Source organism: Culex quinquefasciatus, chromosome 1, assembly GCF_015732765.1.
Source record: "Culex quinquefasciatus strain JHB chromosome 1, VPISU_Cqui_1.0_pri_paternal, whole genome shotgun sequence".
Classification (NCBI taxonomy): Eukaryota; Metazoa; Arthropoda; class Insecta; order Diptera; family Culicidae; genus Culex; species Culex quinquefasciatus.
The window spans coordinates 61,908,185-61,917,900 of NC_051861.1; the positions used below are offsets into that span (position 1 = coordinate 61,908,185).

The 9,716-nt window shown below is 47.4% G+C and overlaps 2 long non-coding RNA genes across 2 annotated transcripts; both read left to right on the forward strand.

Moving 5' to 3' along the window:
• Positions 1–1,975: 1,975 nt before the first annotated feature.
• LOC119765209 lies at positions 1,976–2,640 on the forward strand. Its single transcript, XR_005276569.1, has 3 exons — positions 1,976–2,221; positions 2,291–2,362; positions 2,423–2,640. It is a non-coding gene; the product is annotated as an uncharacterized LOC119765209 (long non-coding RNA).
• A 5,776-nt stretch (positions 2,641–8,416) lies between these two features.
• On the forward strand, positions 8,417–9,255 carry LOC119765210. Its single transcript, XR_005276570.1, has 3 exons — positions 8,417–8,836; positions 8,906–8,977; positions 9,038–9,255. It is a non-coding gene; the product is annotated as an uncharacterized LOC119765210 (long non-coding RNA).
• The last annotated feature ends 461 nt before the right edge of the window (positions 9,256–9,716 follow it).

Sequence of the window (9,716 nt, forward strand, 5' to 3'; positions counted from 1 at the left end):
ATTCCAGCCAAAGTCCTGAACCAGGTCGTGACCCAAACCAAGACAGCCACCTGACGATACGACCACCACCGGGACGCACGGTATACGGCACTATGGAAGCCCCCGATCACTCCGTCACAGTCGAGTTCCCAGCCAGCGGCCAGCACAGCCGTCCCGGTCCTGTGTTCGGAGATCGAGAGGGGGTCTTCCAAGCCACCCCCACAGGCGAGTACCGTTCAAATCAAGTGACTTCTTGCTCTGAAAATTCTTCAGCTTTCAGTTCTCGGCCGAGTACAAGTCACCAGCATGACCGAGCTGCGCGTGAGCCTTTCACGGAATCGCAGGCTCCCATCCCGCCTTCGTCAACAGACACCAATGTTAGTGGAGCGTGTCTGCAGATCCGGTTCTACTACCAGAACGTACGAGGATTAAAAAGTAAAGTGGACGAGTTTTTCCTGGATTGCCTTGATTGCGACTACGACGTCATTATGCTGACCGAAACCTGGCTGGACGACTCAATAAATGCTGTGCAGCTGTTTGGAAATGCTTTTGAAGTGTTTTCTACTCATCGCAACGCCGGAAACAGCCGTCGTACCGTGGGTGGCGGTGTACTCATAGCTGTCCGGAAGTCCTTGGATTCGACTGTATGCGCTGAAGCTGCTGCTGTAAATCTTGAACAAATCTTCGTCAAAATTCAGCTGAAGACGCAGAAGGTTTTTGCCGGCTGTTTCTATCTACCTTCTGAAAAACGCTACGAACATCAATTGGTAGAGGATCACATAACCTGCATTGAATCCGTTGCTGGACTCACTGATCCAAGCGATTACATTGTCGTCGCCGGAGATTACAATCAGTCCAATCTGGTTTGGAAGGCGCTATCCGGCAATCGCTCGTTCGCCGACCCTCTGCACACGCACACGCGCTGTCGGATGGAAAAAACAACACATGAAGTGCTAATCGATGGTGTCGCTAGAAACAGCTTGCATCAATGCAATCTCGTACCCAATCATCAGAACAGAATCCTTGACCTTATCTTCATCAGTGATGGCGCTGAACGCACTGCAGTGTCTGAAGCGAACGACTCTCTAGTTCCTCTAGATAGGTATCACCCTGCTCTGGTTTTCGATCTCTCTGCTGTTTTGGACGCAGGATTCGAAGACATTCACGACCCCCTCGATCTGAACTTCCGGAAAACAGACTTCAGCGAGCTGATTCGGAGCTTGGAAAACACTGACTGGACAAGTGTTTTGGGATCTTCAGATGTTGATGCTGCAGTTGATATCTTCGGATCTGTCGTACGAGTACTTCTCGCGAGGCACACCCCCTGCCGGCGACCTCCTCGAAAACCGGCTTGGAGCAACGCGAGTTTGCGCAAACTCAAAAAGCAACGAGCTGCTGCCCTCGAGCGATACACCCAGCACCGCGGACCGATTACACAAGGTGTGTTTAAAGCTGCCAGCTCCCGATACAAATCCTACAACAAGCGCTGCTACAAAAGCTACATCCGAAAATCACAAGAAAATCTTCGTCGCAACCCGTCGCAGTTCTGGTCCTTTGCAAAATCTAAATATCAAGAAAATGGACTGCCCTCTACTATGGTTTTAGGAGAGACTGTAGCCAAAACGAACGCCGAAAAGTGCACCCTTTTAGCCCAACACTTTGCATCTGTTTTTCAACAACCTGGTCCAGCACCTGCCTCTGAACAGCATCTGGAACTTGTAACGTTGTTCGGTAATTTTAATTTTGTTGTAAATAAAAATGGAAAAGAATCTTCAGGACAAAACCCTATTACTTATCCCCTTCGAATGTGTTCGTCATACACATACAACATTCTCGGAAGACCAGGTTCGTTTCCAATTCAAATTTTGTATTTAAAGATTCAACCCTACATATTTAGTTTACTATAATATACTTAGCTATAATTTGTCGCGCTTGAGATACGTAGATGCCGGGTTGCCAGTTATTAATATCTGTAGGAAATCATTTAAGGATTGGATAAAAGATGGCGGTAATGATTTATAAACTTTAAGGTCTTTAAGTTGGTATGGTAAAATGTCAGATATGATGATAAGGTAAATTTGGAGTTTTTGAGGTTTCGAGGTGACGAAATTCCGTCGACTCGGCCATTTCGCAAACGATTCGGCTGGTATCCAGAAGTGTAGTGGCTCGCGTGTGAACTTTTTCCTTTAGTTCTTTGGACAAGTTCCTTTTCATTTAACTTTTTCCTTCAAACCTATTTAAGGTAAAAAGATATATAAAGAGAACGAAACGTAGTGAATTTATTAACCCTTTTGGCATTTTTTGTGTATAGTTCTACGGTTTGCGAACCGTTCTTTTTCATCGAGTCACCTTTCTGTGTGACCTTTCTTTACATACCAAGAAGGTAAGGTTTTTTTTGAATTAAATAACTATAGTGAAACTAATTTACGTTCGCGTTGGACAGCGCTCGTTCAACGGGCGCTTGGTATAGGCTGGTTTTTTCTCATACCCGTTTCTGCGGAAACGATCCCGACGGTGGAACTCTCCACGTGGTTTTGCGAAACCTAACCTCCAATTCGGAACCGATCCTGCAACCGGGCACCCCTCGTGTCCCCTGCTCCACTCGTGCGTGCTGCTAAGGCCCGCCTTTCGGGGCAGTCAAACGGAGGTCGAGGTAATTCGCTAAAGCTATCGTTTGCGAGATACCCATCGGTCGCCAATTGCCGATTGGAAGTTAGGATCCCAACCCGCTACAACCCCCTCGTGGATCCGAGAGCGTACGCCGACAAATGCGTACAATAAAGTGTCTGGATTCGTTTGAGTTTTAACTTAAAGCCTCCAATGGTGGGGTGTTCGTTTGCTCTTACTTGACGACGACACTGTCCGGACCTGCGCCGACCTCGTGTCGAACGCGCCGCGCGGCACTCCGTGCCGAACGCGCCGAGCTTAGCTCGTGTAAAGCTCTCGAGTAACAACCCGAAGAAATCGGAAGTCTTCCGTCCAGCCGAGCCTCCTCCGCAACTTTAAGTACGGCCATACGCGCACGAGCACACCGGCTGTCGCCCAAGTTCAGCCCTGGAGTCCCGCTCCACCTTAACAAACTCATCGCGCCGAGGATAAACATCGCGGCGAATCGAAGAACCCTCGCCGAAGCTGCCAGCATTACCAGGACGCAGCCATCGCCGCCGCCGTCACCGCTGCTGTGGTTGCCGCGGTCACCACCACCAACGTACGCAACGCATCATAAACCCTGCGCAGGTATGCTAGTATTAGTCATGGCCATGTACAATACGAGTTTTCCCCCTATGCCACCCCGCTTAACCGAACGAGACTTTTCTTTAGCATAATGTAAATACACTGTGAAATGAATTCACCCATTCCTCTTTGGTATTAAAGATAAATTAAATTTCCCATTGAAATGCCTTGAATAAATCACCGTTTTTCCTTACGTTTTACCTAGTTCTCTTTTTATTACCTTATTTACCTTTTCCGTTAATTTCCGTTCCAAAAAGCCAACTGTTCGAAAGCCACTTTATTCGAAAAGTTTAGTTATTTAGATACATTTACCAAACCAACTTTCTGACACTGTTACGACCGCTGAGATGGCCACACTGCCGAACGGTGCAGCGCTGGCGGTGTAACCGCCCGACTCCACCTCAACTGTCAACGTGCGCGCGAAGAAGAGAGAAAACAAAAACAAAGTGCGTGTGTGACACCCAGTCACAAGAAACCATGCTGGGCAAGTCACCATCGCGAATTATTAGGAAAAGTAAGAACTTTTTGCTTAGTTTAGCTTTTCGGATAAGTAGGGGAAAAATTGTGTAGACGCTGTAGAAGTTGAGTTTTTATTGAACTTGCTCACATCAGGCGCACCTGTAAGTAAAGAAGAAGTTGAAATTTAGTGCGATTGATTGTGAAATTAACTTCAAATACTTACTCAGCTGCGAAAGACGTCCGGGAAACTGCGCCACTACCGTACCGTCAGTTGGTGCTAAATCGTACCGCGGTGATAACCTGTAAGTTTACCTGAAAAGAAACACAAACAAATATTAATAAAATACACAAAAATATAGGAAAAGGTGAACGGAAAGGTGAAGGATAAGGAGGAATGAGGAGAGGAAGGAGTCGTGATTTGTAGGAAAGAGGAAGACTATTTAAGTGAGTATGGAGATTGAAGGAAATGTAAACAGTAATTAATTTGAAAAATATATTTACAGTTTTTGAGCTGTTTTCACACTGCTACAAAAATTGGTCTCTCTGGTTCATCCGAACAAACTCAAAAATTAAATACGGGTTCGGAAACCTCACCACAATGAGCGATTCAACGATAGTCTGCGGCGCATGCGGGCGCATTCTCACCGATGCGGAGGAGAGGACCACCTGCGGTAATTGCAACGAGATGTACCACTCCTGCTGCGTGTACAGTACGGCGGCGGACACAAAGTGGTACTGTCCGGAAGGTTGTTTGCAGCGGAACGTGGAAAACGCCCGAGCCAAAGACAGATCCGATTCAGCAAGTTCAGCGCAAGAAGCAAGCGGACAGCCAGCTGTCGTGGCCGAAGCGAACATGTCGGAGATCACACGAGCAGCGCTGGAACAACACGCGGAAGAATTCGATGCTGAGCTTTGGATTCGGGAGAAGCAGTTCGAGATCGAGATGGAGCTGGCAGCACGGCAGGCGCAGATCGATCGCGAGCTGCGGAAGAGAGAAGAAAGGATGGCCGAAGCATTCCAGAAGGCAATGCGGCGGCAAGAAGTTGCCTTGGAGGTCGGCCTAAAGAAGAAGGCGGATCACGAGAGGCGAATGGCAGAGCTAGAAAGATCGTTCCAGAGAAGGTCGTCACTGATCGACAAGCAGCTGGAGCAGATCAAGTTCAACTGCGAGAAGCCCCTGCCATCCAGTCATATCATTGATTCAGCGATGGAGGAGACGGCAAAAACCGGCAAGAAGAACGAACGCGAAGACGACTTGCCGGAGACAGAGAGCGGTGGAAGTCTGGAAAGGCGCACTAAAGACGCCGACGAGAACGGGGCGAAGCTGAAAACGCAAGAATTTGTCAGCCAAGGTCCAAACGGGCTGGGGCAGCAGTGTTCCGGACTTGATAAGGCACAACTGGCCGCGGGCGGGAGGCTCACAAGACAGTCTCCTTGTTACCCGAACGACCCAGAACAGTGGCCAGAGTCTCTTGGAACGCGAGAAGGATCCTCGAAAGCCCATGGAATGACGGACGCACGAAACCTTGTGGGGCTTCGCCACGGGATTGAAGGTGCGGCGCAGGATACTGGACACTGTCCGAATCATTGGTCTGAGCCAGTCTTCGAGAAGCTCCAGCCAACGTTGGAATGCCCGGAACTGCTGCCAGTAAGCCACCCAGAGAGAGCGCACGAGCTACAACATCCAAAAGCGGACGGGCTTGCGAAGCTCACATCGCTCGAGAACGCAGGGAACATACTGTGCGAGCACATGGAGGCGAAGGATCTCACTCTGGTGAATCCGCTCGCGAACGAAGACCCAGCTAGCGTACTCCCGGACGGGGAGGAACGGCACTGGGCAAAGAAGAAGACGGAAGCAACGAACCTTCCGTCAAGAATCAATCCGGACACAAAAGCCGGGACAAGAAGAAGAAGAAGACAGTTAGAAGAAGCAACACTCTACTGTCGAAAGAAGGGCAGCTCGAGTTCGAGTAGGGCCAACACGCAACAACAAAAGTGCTACGATCACCAGTTGCGGTTCTGCAGAGAAATCGGAAAGCTGTTCGACGACGAGCACTTCAAGATCGTCGCAAGATGGGAGATCGGTGACGGCGTGAAGGATCGGCTGGAGTATCGCTGCCAAAGCAATGTTCGCGGGAAGCTTCACATTCCGGAAGCTCTTCCGGTCGTAAGCGCGGTCAGCGTCAGCGCGCCCGAGGGATACGTCTATGCGATCATATTTGGAACGGGTCCGGGTCAGCGGTATGGAGGAATTTCGACGAACGCGAACAATGCGGCGACCGTCCCGTTGGTTGTAGGCGTGACAGCTTTTCGACCGAGACTCCGAGACGCAGAAGGTAAAAACGGCCTGCAGCAGAAGGCTGAGGTAAGACGCGCGTGGCCACGATTCACGCGGATGCAAGTGTGGATTTCTACGGTGAGCTCAACTGGTGGCAACAATTGGTTTCTGTCTACGGAACATCTGGAACTGTGGATGAGCCACTACAAGTTGCAAGCTGAGGAACTGTCGGCGCTGTACAGCAGCCGTGCTGCGGCTAAGGACAGTCGGCTGGAAGATATGATCGGCCGAAGGAACCGGCCGGCGGGAACTTACGCGGAGTTGATCGCTGGTGGCACGAGCGAACCCTGGATCTCCGAGACGATGGCCGGCGGATTAGAACACGGAAGTGAACCAGATGCGGTGCTTCAAGAAGTCGACCGAGACTACACGAAAGCGGAAATGGCACGCGATTTGATGGACGAAGCAAAGGACCATGTTCTGATGAACGGTGGTCGCTACATAGGCAGCAAAGGAAACAAGCTGCCCCAAAGCAACAGCACCCCGCTGTGGATTCCAAGGATTCTAGCGAAAAAGATGGTGCATCGGCCAACGAGCGTCGATGCTGGCGATGTGGATGCGCACGTGGACGCAACGCATGGCCGGGCGAATCAAGTCTGCGCGATCTCCGAGGAGAACCTGCAGGTGCTGAACGGCGCGCAGAAAACGACGGCTGGAAACGTCGGGAAAGCGACGAACCTGGATGAACGAGGAGCAGTTGACTTAGCGGTTTGGAAGTTTTTGGTAAATCCGACGCACCAGATGGCCCGACGGATGTTACGGGCTGGGGTGTTACGACCGCTGAGATGGCCACACTGCCGAACGGTGCAGCGCTGGCGGTGTAACCGCCCGACTCCACCTCAACTGTCAACGTGCGCGCGAAGAAGAGAGAAAACAAAAACAAAGTGCGTGTGTGACACCCAGTCACAAGAAACCATGCTGGGCAAGTCACCATCGCGAATTATTAGGAAAAGTAAGAACTTTTGCTTAGTTTAGCTTTTCGGATAAGTAGGGGAAAAATTGTGTAGACGCTGTAGAAGTTGAGTTTTATTGAACTTGCTCACATCAGGCGCACCTGTAAGTAAAGAAGAAGTTGAAATTTAGTGCGATTGATTGTGAAATTAACTTCAAATACTTACTCAGCTGCGAAAGACGTCCGGGAAACTGCGCCACTACCGTACCGTCAGTTGGTGCTAAATCGTACCGCGGTGATAACCTGTAAGTTTACCTGAAAAGAAACACAAACAAATATTAATAAAATACACAAAAATATAGGAAAAGGTGAACGGAAAGGTGAAGGATAAGGAGGAATGAGGAGAGGAAGGAGTCGTGATTTGTAGGAAAGAGGAAGACTATTTAAGTGAGTATGGAGATTGAAGGAAATGTAAACAGTAATTAATTTGAAAAATATATTTACAGTTTTTGAGCTGTTTTCACACTGCTACAAAAATTGGTCTCTCTGGTTCATCCGAAATGGTGAAATCTGTAGAACGTCCCTCTGGCACACCATGCATTATTGATGTTGTTTTAGTAGGATAATTTACCTGTAAATAAATAAAAATCTAATTAGTTTAACGATAAAATATTCTTAGTACCGAATACTCTCCAGTTTTCACGATCTTAGTGAAATTTTTCTTGAATTTTCGAAGGTTTCTGTAGGTAAAGTTGCAGCACACGTTTTCTCTGCTTCCTTGTTTGTTTTGACAGCTGATTTGACGGTGTCATTCCGATGCAGGGCTGGGTTAGGATTTGGTTAGGATATGCTGTCAGTTTTCGATGACTTTTGTCTGTCACAATTTTAAGCGAGATAATTCTATGTTTCTGTCAAACACTTGTTTGATGATTAGAATATTTTATGGCAATTTTTGTTTGGAGTTTTACATTGAAGTAGAACAATAATTACCATTCGAACTTGTGAGCAAGTTGTGGTGATTATGTTCGTGTTTTGGGACTGGTTGATTGTTATTTGGTGTCGACGAATTAGTCGATGAAAGACGATCATTCAATCTTTACGTTTGTTTGGATTTAGACGATTATTTTCCTGCGAGTGGACACTAAATCCATTGGGAAAAAAATTTAGGCCAGTATGAATGATGTTGAAATATGTCCTTTCACATTATTTTTGAGAGAAGCTTTGGTCGATCACCTGACAGCATTGAAAAAAATATTAGAGGAAGGCAGTAAAAGAAACTGAGAGAGATGAACTAACTATTTTTTTTTTTCTCTGAATAATTTTTTTTCACGTGTACAGTTTATTTTGAAGTTATGAAAATTTGTTCAATTTTTCAATTGAACAAATTTTCATAAAACGAGGTGGTGTGATGTAACGTTGTTCGGTAATTTTAATTTTGTTGTAAATAAAAATGGAAAAGAATCTTCAGGACAAAACCCTATTACTTATCCCCTTCGAATGTGTTCATCATACACATACAACATTCTCGGAAGACCAGGTTCGTTTCCAATTCAAATTTTGTATTTAAAGATTCAACCCTACATATTTAGTTTACTATAATATACTTAGCTATAATTTGTCGCGCTTGAGATACGTAGATGCCGGGTTGCCAGTTATTAATATCTGTAGGAAATCATTTTAGGATTGGATAAAAGATGGCGGTAATGATTTATAAACTTTAAGGTCTTTAAGTTGGTATGGTAAAATGTCAGATATGATGATAAGGTAAATTTGGAGTTTTTGAGGTTTCGAGGTGACGAAATTCCGTCGACTCGGCCATTTCGCAAACGATTCGGCTGGTATCCAGAAGTGTAGTGGCTCGCGTGTGAACTTTTTCCTTTAGTTCTTTGGACAAGTTCCTTTTCATTTAACTTTTTCCTTCAAACCTATTTAAGGTAAAAAGATATATAAAGAGAACGAAACGTAGTGAATTTATTAACCCTTTTGGCATTTTTTGTGTATAGTTCTACGGTTTGCGAACCGTTCTTTTTCATCGAGTCACCTTTCTGTGTGACCTTTCTTTACATACCAAGAAGGTAAGGTTTTTTTTGAATTAAATAACTATAGTGAAACTAATTTACGTTCGCGTTGGACAGCGCTCGTTCAACGGGCGCTTGGTATAGGCTGGTTTTTTCTCATACCCGTTTCTGCGGAAACGATCCCGACGGTGGAACTCTCCACGTGGTTTTGCGAAACCTAACCTCCAATTCGGAACCGATCCTGCAACCGGGCACCCCTCGTGTCCCCTGCTCCACTCGTGCGTGCTGCTAAGGCCCGCCTTTCGGGGCAGTCAAACGGAGGTCGAGGTAATTCGCTAAAGCTATCGTTTGCGAGATACCCATCGGTCGCCAATTGCCGATTGGAAGTTAGGATCCCAACCCGCTACAACCCCCCTCGTGGATCCGCCGAGAGCGTACGCCGACAAATGCGTACAATAAAGTGTCTGGATTCGTTTGAGTTTTAACTTAAAGCCTCCAATGGTGGGGTGTTCGTTTGCTCTTACTTGACGACGACACTGTCCGGACCTGCGCCGACCTCGTGTCGAACGCGCCGCGCGGCACTCCGTGCCGAACGCGCCGAGCTTAGCTCGTGTAAAGCTCTCGAGTAACAACCCGAAGAAATCGGAAGTCTTCCGTCCAGCCGAGCCTCCCTCCGCAACTTTAAGTACGGCCATACGCGCACGAGCACACCGGCTGTCGCCCAAGTTCAGCCCTGGAGTCCCGCTCCACCTTAACAAACTCATCGCGCCGAGGATAAACATCGCGGCGAATCGAA